Raw genomic sequence first — 18224 nt, forward strand, 5'->3', positions numbered from 1 at the left:
CAGCAAACCACCTTGCCATGGATGTACCTATGCAACAGTCTTGCACGAGCTGCACGTGTATCCCAGAATCTAAAGTACAATTTAAAAAATAAAAAATAAAAAAATTAATAAATAAACTGAAGAGGTAGGAACTCTTCCAAACTCATTCTATCAGGCCAGTGTCATCTTGACACCAAAACCAAACAAGGACACAACAAGAAAAAGAAAACTACAGGCCAATATCCCTGATGAATGTAGCTGCAAAAAATCCTTAGCAAAAAATACTAGCAAACTAATTCAACTACACATCAAAAAGATAATACACCATAATCTAGTGAGATTTATCCCAGTAATTTCCATATGGCTCAACACACGTAAGTAAATAAATGTAACACACCACATTAAGAATGAAAGACAAAAATCATAAAATCATCCCAATGGATACAGAACAAGCATTTAATAAAATTCAACATCTCCTCATGATAAAAACTCTCAACAAATCAGGTATAGAAGGAATGTGCCTCACCATGATAAAGGCCATATCTGACAAACCCACAGCCAATGTCACCCTGAATGAGGAAAAGATTTCTAAGAACTGGAACAAGACAAGGACGCACACTTTCACCATTCTTATTCAATATACTACTGCAAAGTCCTAGCCAGGGAAATAAGACAAGAGAAAGAAATAAGGGGCATCCAAACTGGAAATGAGGAAGTCAAATTATCCTTAGATGCAGACAACATGATCTTCTATATAGAAAAATCTAAAGATTCCACCAAAAAATTCCTAGAATTGATGAATTCAGTAAAGTTGCAGCCTACAAACTGAACAAAAGAGTCACATTCCTATACAACAATAACAAACTAGCTGAAAAAGAAATCAAGAAAGAAATCCCATTTACGATAGCTACAAAAAAATAAAATACCTAGGAATAAATTTAACCAATGAGATAAAAGATCTCTACAATGAAAACTATAAAACGCTGATGGAAAAAATTAAAGAAGCGATTTAAAAAAAATGGAAGTACATTCCATGTTCATGAATTAGAAGAATTAATATTGTTAAAATGGTCATACTAGCCAAAGTGATCTGCAGAATCAACGTAATCCCTGTCAAAGTACCAATGACATTCTGCACAGAAATAGAAAAAAATCTCCTAAAATTCATATGGAACCACAAGAGATTCCAAGTAGTCAAAGTCATCCTGAGCAAAAGAACCAATGCTGGAGGCATCACACCACCTGAATTCAAGATACACTACCAATCTACAGTAACCAAAACAGCATAGTAGTGGCATAAAAAAATACATATAGACCTATGGAACACAATAGAGAACCCAGAAATAAATCTACATATTTACAGCCTACTGTTTTCCAACAAAGGCCCCAAGAACATGCACTGAGTGAAGCACAGCCTCTTTAATAGTGCCAGGAAATCTGGATATCCACATGCGAAAGAATGAAACTAAACCACCGTATCTCACCCTATACAAAAATCAACTCAAAGTGGATGAAAGACTTAAATGCATGACCCAACACTACGTAACTACTAGAAAAAAGCATAGGAAAAATGCTTTAGGACATTCATCTAGGGAATGATTTCATGAATAAGACCTCAAAAGCACAGGCAACAAAAGCAAAAACAGGCCAATGAGACTATGTCAAACTAAAAAGCTTCTGTATATACTGCAAAGGAAATAATGAACAGAATAAACAAATAACCTGCAGAATGGGACAAAATATTTGCAAACTATTCATCTGACAAGGGATTAATATCCAGGATATAAAAGGAACCCTACCAACACAAGAGCAAAAAAGCCAAATAGCTCAATTAAAAAATGGGCAAATAATCTGAAAAGACATTTCTCAAAATAAAATATACCAATGGCCAATAAGCATATATGATATGCTTATATGATATGGTTTGGGTCTGTGTCCCTGCTTAAATCTCATGCTGAATTATAATCCCCAGTGTTAGAGGTGGGGCCTGATGGGAGGTGACTGGATCATCGGGGCACAGTTCTCATGAATAAACCACCATCCTCCCTTGGTACTGTATGGTGAGTTCTCACAAGATCTGGCTGTAACAAATGCTGACAAGGATGTGGAGAAAACGGAACTTTATAAACTGTTGGTGGAAACATAAATTAGTAAAGACATTATGGAAAACAGTAAGGAGGTTCATCAAAAAACTAAAAATTGAATATCATATGATTTGATAATCCACTGCTGGGTATATATCCAAAGGAAAGAAAATCAGTATGTCTACGATATACCTGTTCTCTCATGTTTCCTGCAGCACTATTCATAATAGTCAAGATATGCAATCAACCTGTGTCCATCAACAAATGAATGGATAAAGAAAATATGGTATACATATTTATATACAATGCAATACTATTTAGCCATAAAAAAGGAGATCCTATCGTTTGTGGCAATGTGCATGAGCCTGCTGGACATTGTGTTAAGTGAAATAAGTCAGGCATAGAAATACAAATACCACAAGTCCTCACTCATATGTGGAAGCTAATAAAGTTGATCTCATAGAAGGAGAGAGTAGAAAATTAGCTACCAAAGGCTGTGAAGAATAGCACGGACATTGGATAGGGAGAGGTTAGTTAACAAATACAATAGTACAGCTAAGCAGAAGGAATAAGTCCTATGTTCTACAGCACTGTAAGGTGAATATTAGTTAACAAAATTCTATTGCATATTTTCAAATAGCTAGAAAACAGGACTTTTACTATTCCCAACATAAAGAAATGATAAATGTTTGTAGGGATAGATATGCTAATTACCCTGATTTGATTGTTACACATTGTCTTTATGTATTGAAATATCATACTATACCCCATAAATATGTACAATTATGTGTCAATTAAAAACTGTTCTTAAAAAGTTGAAATTTATATGGAAAAGCAAAAGAACTAGAATAACCAAAACAATTTTGAAAAAGAACAAGTTGGAGGCATAAGAGCGCTTATGCAAAATTTCAGATAAATTAGAAAGTTAAACAAAAACACAAGCACTTATCAAATATAAAAAATGTGTTTTAAGACTTAGTGGAGAAGGTCACGGAAACAAAAATCTAATGGCCATGAAGAGTGACAAATTTCACTAAATTAAAATTAAAATTTTTCATTTCATAAAAAACACCAAAAATAAAATTAAATGACAACACACTGAGAAAATATTCACATTTGCAACAAAACAGAAACATTCAAAATATATAAGGAACTTCAAGGTCAATTAAGAAAAAGAAGTAAAAATGGGCAAAGAAGCAGAATAAGAAATAGAAATTCAAAAAGTAAAAATGGACATCATCGTATTAAAAAGAGAGTCAAGCTCATTGCAAATCAGGGAAATGAAAATTAAATCAGTGAGAAAGATCAGCAAAATTGTAAAAGGTTGCTGATATCCTATGTTGGCAAGGATGTGAGGCTATGAATAGCTACATATGTTCTTAGCATACATAAATGGATATACCCTTTAGGGAAGGTAATTTAACAGGTATCTATGCAAATTAAAATGTACAACCTTCTCTCCTCCTCCTCCCACACACAGTACACAGGGTCACATCATACTAACTTTGCCTCACCAGTAGGCATGAAACAGAAGAAATGTGTCACCTCTGAACAGAAGGGTTTAATTTCCAGTTTTTTCTCTTCCCTACCAAAGCAACAGAGCCAGGCCATGAGTTGCAACACGATGCAGCTAAGAAAGAGTTAAGCCTTCAGCAGCAGCCTGGGTCTCTGAGGGACCGGCTGGGCAGAACATCCCACCAAACACTGTCAGACAAGCAGCATGAGTGAGAAATAAACCCTGGCGGTGTTAAGCCACTGGGAAAAACTCTGCACAAACCCTTGAACCAGCCAAATATTTTTAAATATCCATACTGATGGTATAACCAATTCTAAAGGGAAAAAAGAAATAAAGAGGGAGTCTATCAAAGTAGAACGGTTAGATAAAGACAGAGCTATATGTCTTAATGTACAGTATAATCCCATTTATGTTACCATATGCATGTGCCAATATATAAAGTCTGGAATAATTCACTGTTACTCTTCTATGGCTGCTGCCTAATTATTTACAATAGTTTGCTCTAAGGCAGGGGGAGGATGCACAAAAAAGTCTTTGATTGCTACTCAAATTCTTCCATACAGCTTTTTTTCAATGAACATTATTTAGATAGTATCTATCCTATTTTTAAATCAATAAAAATATTTCTTAAATTAATACGATTTCTATATTTTAAAATGACCAACTAGAGCGTATCACGGAGAAAAAATGAGAACATTACAAAAAGCAACCAAAAAACACTGAATTGCAAATGTTAACTTCCATGAGAAATACTGGAAAACTACACGAAGATAAACCACAAAATTCTACTGAGATATTTTAAAGGGCTTAAATGAATGAAGCTATATGCACCATGTTTGTGGATGAGAAGTCTTAATATATTAAAGCTTTGATTTGCAACAAACTGATCGATAAATATAATGCAGTTACAATTCAAGTCCCAATGAGTCCATTTTCAGAACTTTACAAAACGGTTCTCAAGTACCTCTGGGGGAATTAAACAAAAATAGCCAAGTGATTTTTGAAAGAAAAGAATAATGAGAAGGCACTTCCACAATTGCATAATAAAATATAATATAAAGCCACTACCCTTGTGAGTGTAGCATTAGGACAGGAAAAATAAATCAACTGAGCAAGAAAGGAAGCCTGAAAACACACCTTAGTACACTAGGAGATAAAATCTGAAACAAAGTAGCATCAAAATTCTGCCAAACAGCACAATTATTGCATAAGCGGCACTGCGGCAATTATATAGGAATATGGAGTGAGAAACCCCCATTTCACAGTGGAGGAATCAGAGTTTTGAAAATTAATTCCAAGAGTCAGAAAGCCTAAACACACACACACACACACACACACACACAGACACACACACACCTATAAAAACGTAGAAGAAAACAAGACAGAGGTAGACAGCCATCTCATATTTTGTTGAAAGATATCCCATGTTCAAAATAATATTTTGTTCAGAAAAAGCACGATCTGCACACTTATCCCATTTTTTAGAAGAAATTTTTAAAAAAGTATATAAAATGGACAAAAGTTAAGTGGCATGAAGTAAAAGAGTAAAAAAACAATCAAGAAATAAATAAAGATCTCAGGAATATTATTAGGAAAAGCACACAGGGCTGGGCACAGGGCTCACGTCTATAATCCAACACTCTGGGAGACCAAGGCAAGAGAATTGCTTAAGGCCAGGAGTTTCAGGCCAGCCTGGGCAGTGACACCCCATCTCTATAGAAAATTTAAAAATTAGCTGGGTGTGGTGGCTCATGCCCATAGTCCCAGCTACTCAGGAGGCCGCTGGAGGATCGCTTGAGCCCAGGAAGGCGAGGCTGTGGTGGGCTACGATCACACCACTGCATTCCAGCCTGGGTAACACAGTAAGACCCTGTGGACTGGTAAGGCCACAATATTAGGAAGCTAGCAGGGCCTACTGGAGGATGAGTGGACACAAAATGCCACAGCCAACAGTCAGCACTGCACACCAGAAATATGAGTGAGGCCATCTTGGACTTTCCATCCCAGCTGCACGAGTGAGCCCAGATGAAATCAACAGAACTCTCCCATGGAATCCTAAGAAATAATAAGCTGTTACTGTTTTAAACCACTAAGTCCACAACTGATATACCTTGATATAAAAGTTTATTAGAGGATTAGCTCAATCATGTGGAATATATGTGTACACACACCACCCTTGGCAAAAAGAAGGAAATGTTAACAAAAATATGAAACCTCATTTAATAGAATTATCTCAACCATGTAGAATATGCATATACACACACACCTGGGCAAAAAGAGAGGCGGGGACGTTAAGAATGTTATCTCCAGGGAGTAGGATTAGTGTTAATTATCTTCTTTATACTCTTATATTTACAAGGTTTCCTTTTATGAACAGATAAATACAAGTGAATAGCATTTTATTTTAAAGATTGATTTACCTCCCCAGCTAGACTTTGGCCTCCTTGATTGCAGAGGCTGTCTTTCTTTCAACTGTGAACCCACGGCTTGCCACGTGGTAGAGGTACAGTGAATGCTGGATGAATGAACACGGAAACTCAGGCTTATCCCCAGATTCAGGATTGGACTACAGCTGCCAACCTTCCTCAGTGGTCCCTGGACTTCCCCTAATGTGCACTAGACCAAACCTAGTGCCCATGAGTAGATGATGACCCAGCTACTCTGCCCATCATCCTGTGCTGGCTCAGGCCACAGGGCCTCCCTATGGGGTACTCTAGGGACTGTCTGGTTACCAGGCATCATAATCTGGCTCAAGGAGAGGGACAAGTGACCCAACCCTCCCAGAACTGCACCTGGTGGTCAGGGTCTCCTCCACGGCTATTCCTGGGTGCAGGCTCCCCTGAGTCCTGCCTGCTACCAGGACCCCCACTGCACGGTCCAGATCACACCTGGCCTTGCATGCCCTTGGATAACAAGCCTCACCTGTGGAGCCATGTCAGCATCAAACTTCGAAACCAGGTAAGAAGAGCAGCCCCCTCCCTTCTCTTGCCCAGCTGCACGGGGTGGGTGTGCCCATCACCACACCTCATACTCAATTCCAAAGTACACACAGGGCAACAACTGAGTTATGGAATATCGGAACTGTGCGTGTTGCTGGAAGACCGGGAGGTGAAGGTGACCAGCAAAAACTCCAGTACCTGAGGTGAGCAAAATGTTTGTCCTAGGAGGTCAGTGAGGTGTATCAGGTAGCGCTCTCTGAAAGCTCATTAACCAACTCCCTTCTTTCCCTTCTCACCCTTCCCTCTTCCAAGCCAGACACTGCTAATCAACACAATATACACTCCTAATCACCCTAGATCAACCCAAAATGCTCAGCACAGAATTGACACAGAAATGCTTGGCAAACTGATATTCTTCTTGTGCTTTTCAATATAACACTCCAGGCAGCCACAGTACGCTCTCAGAACCAAGACCAAAGATGACACTTGATCATCCATTCAACAAATACTTAACAAGTGCTCATCACATGCCTGGGACTGCAGTAGACACCAGAGGTGAAATGGTGGATAAAAACAAATGTGGCCCTCATGCCCGTGAAGCACACGATCATACATAATGTCACCAACCAACATTAATGGCAAACTGAGATAAGTGCTCTAAACAAAAGGAACAATGCTCGCCACCGTTGTGTAAAAGGTAACCCACCTGGTCTTGGAAGTCAGGGAAGGCTCCCTGGAGGAAGTGACACTCAGCATGGAAGGAAGAGCTGCCACTGACTGGAACAGGGCGTGCAAGAGGAACTCAGGGAGAAGGGACTTCCAGTTAGAGGGAATGGAATGTGCAACTGCTCTGAACCAAGGAGGAGTGTGGTCAGTGGTCAGCATGAGGAACAGAGAAAGGCCACAGGGCTGAAGCCAGGAGGCAGCAGGGCACGTTGAGAGATGAGACTAAGAGGGAAGAAGAAAACAGACCCTGCTGGGTCTCTGTGGCAAGTTGAGAACCCTGATCTCATCCTTATCCTAAGAGCAAAATAAGCCACCCAAGAGTATGGCAGGTAGAGGAGTTGGCCAAGGTATGGGCTCCCCTGGTCCAGGCTTAACATGGTTATGGTCTGGCTAGGAGCTAGGACCTCACTAGGTGAGTTCCTTGTGGGCAGGTACTCTGTGTGAATCAACCCAACAGCTTAGCAGTGCTTCGTCTACACTGACTTCAGGAAATGCTTCCTTGGCTCAGCCATCCCTCTGAGATGCAGAGTCCGGATCTGAATGCCCACCAGGACAGAAGGGAGCACTCAACACCCGGGACAAGAGGTGGCATCGGTTTCTCCTAGCTAGACGGCTGCTAACCACTCCTTTAGGCCGGTTCTGCCTTTGCAATCTTCCACAGGTAAGGCCATGCCCGAGGGCCAGGTGGCTGGGAAAACAGGCAGGGAGATTCCTGTCTTCACTCTTGCCAAAGGCCAATTCTGAAGAACAGTGGGCTGATGCTAGGGTCCTAATGTCATCAAGACACAAACTTACTGACCCCAAGAACCCCTTCACTTGCCAAAGCCTCTGCGAGAAACCACTGCTTCCTTCTGGGGAGCCCATCTGCTTTCAGGAATGTTCTAGAAGCTTGAGCCCAGCTGTAGAAGACAAAGTGAGGGAACACAGGCAGGTCCCCTGGAAGAATCTGTTCTTCCTATTCCAACAAAGAGCTGTTTGCAGGCCTTTGTGCTATTATGAATACTTTCCCTATTTCTTTCCGTAAAACTGGCATCATTATTATCCAATGGTTAGTAAATGTTTTTGTGAAGGCCCAGATGGTAAATATTTTAGGCTTTGCAGGCCATACAGTCTCTGTTGCAACGACTCAACTCTGCCCTTGTCATGCAAGCACAGCCACAGACAATACACAAACAAATGTGGTTGTGTTCCAATAAAACTTTGTTTATGAAAACAAATGGTGGGCCAGATTTGGCCTGTAACCATAGTTGCCAACCCCCACATTCTAATTTCTCCACTCCATGGTTTATCTCCTCTTTTCATCCATAAACATCACAAAATCTTCCTTCAAGTTATCCCATTTATTCACTAGGGGAGAAAAGCATATTGACCGTCTACCACATGCTGGACGCGGCAAGACATTAGAGGGGTGTGATCTGAACATCAAAGACATGGTCCGTGTTCCCACTGAACTTAGCATCCAGTGTGGAAGACTCACGGAAAAGTGCTCATTTTTCTCTACTCCGCATCTTTCCCTCAAAATAACACCTAACCCCTAGCCGCCAAGTAACTACATGCAAACATCAAAAGCTACTACAAATTCTGCAAAACATTTTAAGAAAAAGAAATCAATTACACCCATTAGCAGCCCCTTGGCTGCACGCCAGTTATCTCTTGAGAACTTCAAAAGTTGTGAAAAATGAGTTGCTCTCCATCCTCACACAACGTGAGCTCAAAAACTGGAAGGCAATGCTGGACCCTGCGCTCAACACTGGTGGTGAAGGGCTCAAGCTCAGGAACAAGATAAACCAGTTCCTGAAACTAGGCCTCTACCCTATAAAACCATGATCAAACTATTTTTGCCTCTCTGAGTCCCACTTCTCTCATCTGAAGACTGGGAATGATGATCACATTTTTGCACGTTGCAGGTATCAAATAAGTTGATGTTTGGGAGGAATTCACAACTGAGGCTGGCTTCTGGTGAACAATTATCACTGAGTTACCAACCAAGCCACTAGGGGCAGCCCCAGGGGAAACCATCCCCTCCTCCTGCACAAAAGTGATTAGCAAAGGCGCCAGAAATGCTCCACAGGTGTATAGGATACACCAAGAAGAAGGAGGCTGAGTCCAGGGACCACCTGGAACATGGAAGACAAAGAGGAAGAAACAAAAGCAGAGGCGGGTTTGGGGTTGCTGGCTCCCAGTCTTCAAGGCAAGAGTGCACGATGGAAAATCTTCATCATGGGAAGGCACAAGAGAGACCAGTTTCATTCATGAGAACAGGGGTAGGTGTTGGAAGCCCTGGCTCTTCAGTTACTTGGCCAAGAAACTCAGGTCAATCATACCTACAGACTTGTCTGCCTGCCCGTAAAATGTAAGTCTTGAATGGAAGCAGACGTTTTCTACCCACGTTCTGGGAAGCCCTACAGATTGATGGAGGCATCTCAGGAAGTCACCTCAGAGCACAGAGGTGCAATGAAGACCCCACATCCAACTCCCTGCACCAAAAGCCTGCCCACTAGGATTGGTTATAGCCATTATGGTTATGTCTGGGATTGCATTTCATGCTTAAAAAAAAAGAAAGAAAAAGAAAATTTTGGACAATAAAAATAAGTGTGAGCTGGGCAGAGTGGCTCATCCCGGTAATCTCAGCACTTTGGGAGGTCAAGAGGAGAGGACTGCTTGAGGCTAGGAGTTCAAGACCAGCCTGGGCAACACAGTGAGACCCCCCCACTACAAAAAAAAAATTAACTCAGCCTGGGGGTGGTGTGTGTCTGTCCTATACTACGGAGGCTGCCTCAGGAGGATCATTTGAGCCTTGGAGATCAAGGGTACGGTAAGCTATGATCATAGCACTGCACTCTAGCGTGGGCAACAGAGTGAGATCTCATCTCAAAAAAATAAAAGAATAAATGTGAAAAGCCTTGAACAAGACCATCCTTGTTAATGTATCCTTCCAGAGGGTTCCTTCTGGTTCAATGACTGTAAATGCCCCAGTTGGGAACGCAGCATCAGATGGGTCAGAACACACAGCTTGTTCAGGATGGCGTCACCAAATCCCAATGCTTTGGTGGTGTCTTTCTAAGTGTTCAGACCCAATGCTTAAGTCATAATCCCTTCCTAGTTTTTAAAACAATCCATGTCTGTTCGTAAAAGTGTGGCCAAGGTCAGCATCCAGAGAGGCAGTCTCATAAGCGAGGGGAACAGAGTTTATCTGAACCCTGGCTCAGGTCAAGGGTTGGAGCTTCAAGGGGCCTGTAATGCAAGGGCACAGTGTTCCATCACTGTACACTGGGAAAATTCCAGTAAGAGACTGTTGATGCCTCTTAAACCTAAAGTTTTTTTGTTTTTGTTTTTGTTTTCTCTGCAGTAGGGTATTAGGTTACTTAGGCTAGATCACCTCAAGTTTATCCAGAAAGAACAGCAGGATGCTTTTTCTACTAGAAGGGTTCAGAGGATCAAACTCCTCAGGGGTTTATCCAGAAAGTAAGGCAGGATGTTTTTCCTACCAGAAGGGCTCAGAGGATCAGAATCCTCAAAGATGATGCCCTTCCACCCTTCATGCCCCACAGGTTGTGGAGGATGTTAGGTCTATGGAAAAAAAAAAACAGCACTGGAATGGAAGGATAGGAGGAAACTTACATTTACTCTACAGGAAGTGGAGAGGTCACATCCATTATCTAGTGATATGGCTTGGCTGTGTCCCCACCCAAATCTCACCTTTAATTGCAGTAATCCCCACATGTCTAGGGCAGGGCCAGTTGGAGATAACTGAATCATGGGGGCAGGTTTTTCCCATACTCTTCCTGTGATAGTGAGTAAGTCTCAAGAGATCTATCTGATGGTTGTATAAAGGCCAGCTCCCCTGCACATACTCTCCTGCCTGCCACCATGTAAGATGTCCCTTTGCTCCTCCTTGCCTTCTGCCATAATGGTGAGGCCTCCCCAGCCATGTGGAACTGTGAGGCCATCAAACTGCTGTCTTTTATAAATTACCCAGTCTCCGGTATCTCTATTAGCAGCATAAGAATGAACTAATAAATCTTGGTACAGCCACAGCCCTCCCTATAAGGAAGTGAACCCCATTCCATTTTGAAGATGAGGCTCAGAAGGATTTCCGTCAAAGAGAAACCTCAACCTGTCCCACCCAGCTGCAAAGGGCGTCACCATACCCAACAGGCAATCAATAAATATCAGCTGGTAGTCACACTTCCTTTTCAAAATGAACAAATAAATAAAAGACACAGGAGTTTTTTTTTTTTTTTTTTACTTATATGTAGAAAGTACTAGAAGCTCAATCTGTAGTTCAAGTTTTTCTCAGTTCCAAAGCATGGAGAAAAAGCAGACAGGAATCTGGTAATGATGAAATCTTTATTATAAAGTTGCTGCAATCCTCATAGAAAATATTGAAAGATATAAAAAATTGCTTATTATAAAGCAACATGAGGCAATTACCTATCTACATTCCGAAAATAAAAATGTTCTTCTGGCAACACAGCGCCTGTTTGCAAATTGAACAGAAGCGTAAGGCGCCAGTCAGACAAGAAGAAATACAAATAGAAAAGCACGGGCAGGACTGCCTTCTCCTGTTTTGAAAATACAAATTTGTTCCAACACAATTTATATATTAGGGAATAATTTGAGCATAATGCAAATTTTGTGTTTGCTTGTGCACAATTTCATCCACGAGAAGCACTTAGATGAATGCAGAAAGCTGCATCTAGTTGAACGAAGCCATGGAGGAATACACAAGACACACACACACACACACACACACACACACACGCATACGTCTCAAACACCCATTAGCTGCCCTAATTCACCAAGACAGTGTGTTCCGGACAACACCTATCCACAACTTTCAGACAATACACAGTACTATAAATTGGTACAACCCTTCCAGCAGTGGTATAATAATATTTACCAAGTTATGTCCATATCTTTGAACCAAGTAATTTGAGAGAATTTACTCTAAGGACATAATTCCATAAGAAAACAGAAATAAGATGTGTGCACTAAAATGTTCATTGTGACACTGATGTAGATGTGTCATTATAATTGAAAAGACTATGTAACCAAATAGTAAATGAGTCTAACATGTTATTCAGTGAACAGAAAATAAAAATGTGTGTAAACAGGTTAATAGTATGAAAACATAGAATGGAAGGACAATAATAGGTTGAGCTGTCTTGTCAGGATAGGATTGAAGGTGATCTATTGTACATCTTGAAAAAATTCCTTAATGTTATAAAACTGCTTACATACAAACACACACACACAGACACACACACACACACACACACACACACACAAAACTGTGTTTAAATTTTTTTAAGAGCTAAGTCACCAAGACGTGTTTTGAATATGCTAATTTTCAGTTGTGTTAAAAATCAGAAATAGTTCTTCATTGCATATCATATACCCAGCACAGTATTTATTTTGAGATGTGAAGGAAGTAATTTGAAATTTTAGTTTCATGAATACATATTTTTGTAACAGTACAAATCTGAATCCTGAACTACAGCTGGTAATCTTCAGTTTGTCACTAAAACTAATTTGCAGCCCTGCTGCTTGCTGTAAATATGGAAACAATAGTCCCTTTGCAACTCACAGACATGCAGGACCAAACATACCAATGGAAAGGAAAGGTTGTGCTATGCGACTGGAAAATTGGCAAATTGGACAGTGCTTGCACGCAGGCTGTGTTACTGGGTGAAAACCAGGTGGGAGGATTTGTTTCAAGCAGGGCTGTTACCAGGAAGACAACTTTCTGGACAAAGCAGATGGCCAACTAGAAGTGGGGCATTTTCACGTTAACAAAATCAACCGCCCCATAGATTCTGTGAACAATATTAAGTGCGTATCTTTAGCTCCAAGTCAGCCCAGTCTCCCAGGCAGAGAACCAGAGGTTGAGAGCTCATGGAGGGCTGCGTGCACACCTCAGAGGGGGCAAAGGTGGGACTGCTCTGAGCACTTAACAGACAGTCCTGTTTTTATCGCCACTTGAAGTTAATAAAAGAGTTGACATTTCCCATAGGAAAAAGCTTTCTCCTCCTCTGAGCACACAGGATGCAGGGTGGGAGAGAAAGCTCAAGGTCTGGATCCTGACAGCCCTCGGTTTTTAACTGAGCTACATGCTGTGTGACCCACAGCAAATTCCTCTACCTCTCTGAGCCTCCCTTTCCTCTTCAGAAATGTAGGGATAACAGTCTCTCTTCAAAGGTTGTTCGAAGGATTAAATGTTTTAAAAAGCAACACACCTGGCCCTAAGTGGGCCTTTATACTCAGTAAACCTGAAGGTTAGCATTTCAAGGGACACTGCTGCCACCTGTACTCCCAATCCTGTGCCCTTGTCTGATGTCCCCAGCAAAAGCATAGCGCCCTGGCTGACCACACTCAGTATGGCACTGTGGAATTGAGACCTCAACGGGACCTTCAACTATCCATTATCACCAACAGGGGAGAAGGCCACCTCGCCTGACCCACTCACACTATTGAAGCCATAAGTATACAGGTATTGATCAACTTACCACCTATGCAACTTACGACCATTCAACTTTACAACCACAATCGCGAGCCACGACTGTTCCGCGTCTGGCAGCGCAAACGTTGCCCAGCTGGGCATACGACAGTGCGGACCAGCTTCCGGCAGCACTACCATCTCCGCGTGCACCATTTCAACTGTACATATAGCCTACTCAACTTACAACCCAATCATGTTATGACCGGTCCACGGTCCCGACCGTGGTTGTAAGTCGAGCACTAGCTGTAGTGGGATAAGCCTGAGGCTGGAGGATAAGAGGGAGAGCAAGGTCTAAAATTCATCCCTTCACATCGAAAAATATATCTATATCTATATAGATATAGATATCTCCCCAAACCACCTCTCATTGTGACTTAATTGAATGCAATTAAATTTGGGTATGGTTTAAAATAATGTCCAAAGAGTCCCTGAAACAGAGCCACTTGATCTCCTGGAGACCATGCATGAAACCTCAAGTGCAAATTAGCACTGCCTGGTGTCTGTCCTCTGTGTGCCCTTCCAAGTCTCTCCTGGTCCATTCGTCAGTGTCACGACATAGCTGGTCCCTGGCTGCTCTCCGTGTTGGCGGGGTCTCACGTCTCCTTGTTTCCTCCCCACCACAGCAAGAAACTGAACACTCTCAGACATGAATGAGGCAAAAACAAGCACAAACCCCACAGCAGGATGAGGCACTGGCGTCTCCTTCCACTGCATGGGAGAAAGTGGGTGCTGGAGGCAGAAGGAACGAGGACTCCGTAGGTCTCTACAGGGTGCTTGGAAAAGAAAACCAAACCACAGTGGACCCCAAAAGGTGCCTATGGGTAACACAGCCCTGAGCTACAGTGCAGAGCACTGGGATAAATGGGAAATGGATGGCTTGAAAAAAATGCAGTCAACAAAAAGGATTGTGTCCCAATTGCCATCAGACATATCTACTTCCTTTCCTCTGATGTATGCAGGATGCATGACTGGCCCTGAATTTTATATCCCCTGGATGCTGCAATCTTAGTAAAACCCAGCCCAAAGGAGCACTAGCCTCCTTGAGAGCAAATGTGCCCAACAGAAGGGACAAAAGGAAGGAGAGCCACATAGATGCCCAGGGTCAAATGCACTCCAGGTCCAGGTTGTGGCTCATGTTTGGCTGCAGAGAAGAGCTGTTCCAAGGTCCTTAGCAGCCATGCTTACTTATACAAGAATATCCCTTTAGAGACTGCGTTCTTTGAGGGTATGGCCCATGATATGCTGCGGGCTATGGCTTTTTCTACCTCTCCTCCTGCTCATAATGCCCCATGCATTTCTGCCATACTGTAGGCATTCACTAAGTGCTAGGTGGCTGGAAAAATAAATGCACAGAGAAATGTGTAGCTGGATGAGTTTTCAAAACTGTGAGAACAGTGCACTGGGGGAAGAAGTCTGCAATCATTCAAGAGACTCTATCAGATCATCACATGCCATTTGTAGGCACACATCCAGAAGACTGATAGCATTTTTAATTAAATCAAATGGCCTTTCAGATGCACTGTTACCACAGCCACAGGTTACCGTTCAGGATGTTCCACTGGGATATTAAAGCTTATCCCAGAGCACAAAAGGTCCCTCTGAACCTTTGATGAGCTCTAATCAAAGATTCCTCAGTTGTCTGGGGATGACCAGGACCTTGACGCAATCTTCTCCACCATTCTACGGCTGGGTGTGGGTATACTGCACAGATGAACATACTAAGATCTCCTGTCTTCTAACAAAGTGACCCTGATCGCCTTCCCATCAACTAGCAGGATCTATTCCCCCTCCCCTTGAACCTGGTGGACCTTTGAGACTGTTGTGGCCATAGGGAAGTAACCCTATGTGACTTCTATGGCTATATCATAAAACTGCCATTCATTTCCACTCCGCTCTCCTGGGATGCCTATTCTTGGAACTCAGGAGCCATACTGTGAGGAAGCCCAAGCAAGCCCTCATGGAGAGATCACATGCAGGCAACCCAGCCAACAACACAGCTCAGGTCCCAGCCAAGAGCCAGCATCAAAGAGCAGATGCAAGAATGAACGTGCTTCCAGATGAGTCAGCCACTAGCCTTCAGGTCTTCCCAGCAGAGGTGCTGAACATTGTGGAGAATAAACAAGCCATTCCCACATTCCCTTTCTAAATTCCTGACCCTCAAAACCTGCAAGCATTGAACATTTTTTTACACCACTAATTTATAGGTGATTTGGAATATTTATATATTCAAACATAAATTGGAATACTGGAACTGAAGCATTGTCCCAGTCCCAAAACCCACATCCCTTACTTGAGCCTTGATACTAAGCTTCCATCCTGGGTATCCCCTAAACTGCAGGATGGGGGGCCCTTTCCTCCTGTACCATCAGATACTTTTTAGGGTCTTACTACATAACACCAATAAATCAAGAAAAAATAGCTACAAGAGAAGATTTTGAATGTTTCCAACCCAAAGAAATGATAAATGTTTGAGATAAGGACATGCTAATTACCCTGATTTGATTGTTATACAGTGTATATACATATGGAAATATCACTTTATATCCCATAAATATGCACGATCATTATATGCCAATTAAAAAGGGAAAAATAGAAATTTAAAAATCGATCAGGAAGCTGTTGCCCATCTGGCTGGTTATCCACCATTGATATATCTGTTGTTGTGTCTCCTGCAATATATAAGACTTCCCTGAATTTGCCACAAGTTCTGGTTACCTCAATAAAGCTGGAGACCCTATCCCTGACCCTAACTCTCTCTACTTACCCCAACAGTCCTGGCCCATAAAATCCCACAGACCTTATATCAACGCCATCCTGGAACCCTGACAAGAAATATCTCCACATTCTACATTCAATCCAACTAACTCCAAGGCTCCCAAGGTTGCTCAGTGACACGATAAATTACCCACAAATAAGCTACCAACGCGTTTCAGCAAACGCTCCATTTTTAGAGATCAACTGAAAGATGAGCATGTACAAAGCTCCTTTAATGTCCAAGTAGATTTCTCCAAGCAGGATCAATGCGGTGTTTCCATCCATCCCCCCAAGTGAGATGTAGTCAGAGCCTCAGAACCATGCCCAGAGTCGCGGAGTCACCCAGGATCAGAGACAGAATCCCCAAATAGAAACATCAACAGACACTGACAGGGTATTTAAGCTCATGCACATGAGTGGACGTGCCTTACTCACCTGGAGGAGCAACCTGCAATGAGAGCAAAGTAAGCATAACTGCATGACGGTACACAAGCAGAACTAGGACCCAAGCCACGGATCTAACTATGGCTATGTGGGTCAGAGGAGCAAACAAGAAGAAATGCTGTGTCTGTCTGGCTCAAGCCCTGATGTGGGCCCCACAGCATATACTCTAGTCCTGTGTCCTTGGGATTGGCCCGAGCATACAGGAATCTTTGTGGGACCCGGAGTCATGATCCCACCATAGTGGACAATGACTGAGGGTTGTGGAAGGCCATAACCACCATCAGTACCCCAACTAATAATGCAGTCATCCCAGGGGAGCAGCCATTCTGACAACCAGAGGGCCCTCATCCTTACCTCCCATATCCAAGATTTTCAATATTACCTCCTGAATCTCCTTCCAAGGCATTTACAGACATTCATGGTTCTCCGGCGGCACTGCCACTGCTGTAGGACACCAGCTCTCACAGCAGCCCCCGAAGGAAAATCCCTGCACCACTCTGGCCTCCCTTCCCTCCACTCTCACATTGCCTCCAGAGAATTTTTTTCCATAATAAAAATCTGATTGTGTCCCCCACTGCCTCTCCCTGTTTAAAACTCTCCACTGTTCAACTGAGAAGATGTAAAACCCTTAATATGGTCTGTAAGCCCTGCACAGTTTGACATCTACCTGCACCCCTTGCCCCTTTGCCTTCCATCTCCTCCTCCCTTTCTACCCTGCAGCCACTCTATGGAATCATCCATGCCTCCAAACCTCACCTCAGTGCCTGGCCCTTGCACCCTGGAAAGTCTCATTCCCCATCTCTCTTCCTCTAACTCCTATCCATCCCTAGATGGAAGAAGTAGATTCTAAGCCAGATTTATTAAGCCCAAAACCCAGCTCTGAGGCTAACCTGTGGTTACGCCCTTGGGCAGAGATCTAAATCTCTTTATGCCTCAGTTCCTCATGGGGATGATAATCATTCCTGCTTCATGGGATCATTACAAGTTAGCCCATGCAAATCAGGTAAAAATAATTGTAACAAGGCCTGGTACATAAAAGGAATTCAGTGACTGTTTACTCCTTATTCTTAGCTCACATATCACTTCATCAAACAGAAGCCTCCTCTGTGGCTCCCTACACTAAGATTCCCTCGTTAAATGCTCTTTCCTTCAAAGTACTTATTGCATCATAATTATACATTCTTTAGTGGGACTACTTCATTAGTGTGTATCACAAGAGCAGGATGCATGTCTGGTTTTGCTCACACCATATGCCAAGACTTACCACAGCTCCTGAAAAT

At 42.4% G+C, this 18224-nt stretch overlaps 1 protein-coding gene and 1 long non-coding RNA gene across 2 annotated transcripts in view; both read right to left on the reverse strand.

Moving 5' to 3' along the window:
- CDYL2 (chromodomain Y like 2) overlaps positions 1–18224 on the reverse strand; it is a 209276-nt gene that overhangs the window by 105034 nt on the left and 86018 nt on the right. The window lies entirely within an intron of this gene.
- Positions 1901–13988, reverse strand: LOC116555671. Its single transcript, XR_004270622.1, has 4 exons — positions 10933–13988; positions 9950–9956; positions 6443–6447; positions 1901–1917 (listed from the first exon to the last, which is right to left on the reverse strand). It is a non-coding gene; the product is annotated as an uncharacterized LOC116555671 (long non-coding RNA).

The sequence above is a fragment of the Sapajus apella genome, unplaced genomic scaffold (genome assembly GCF_009761245.1).
Source record: "Sapajus apella isolate SASKATOON/1434 unplaced genomic scaffold, GSC_monkey_1.0 scaffold15, whole genome shotgun sequence".
NCBI lineage: Eukaryota > Metazoa > Chordata > Mammalia > Primates > Cebidae > Sapajus > Sapajus apella.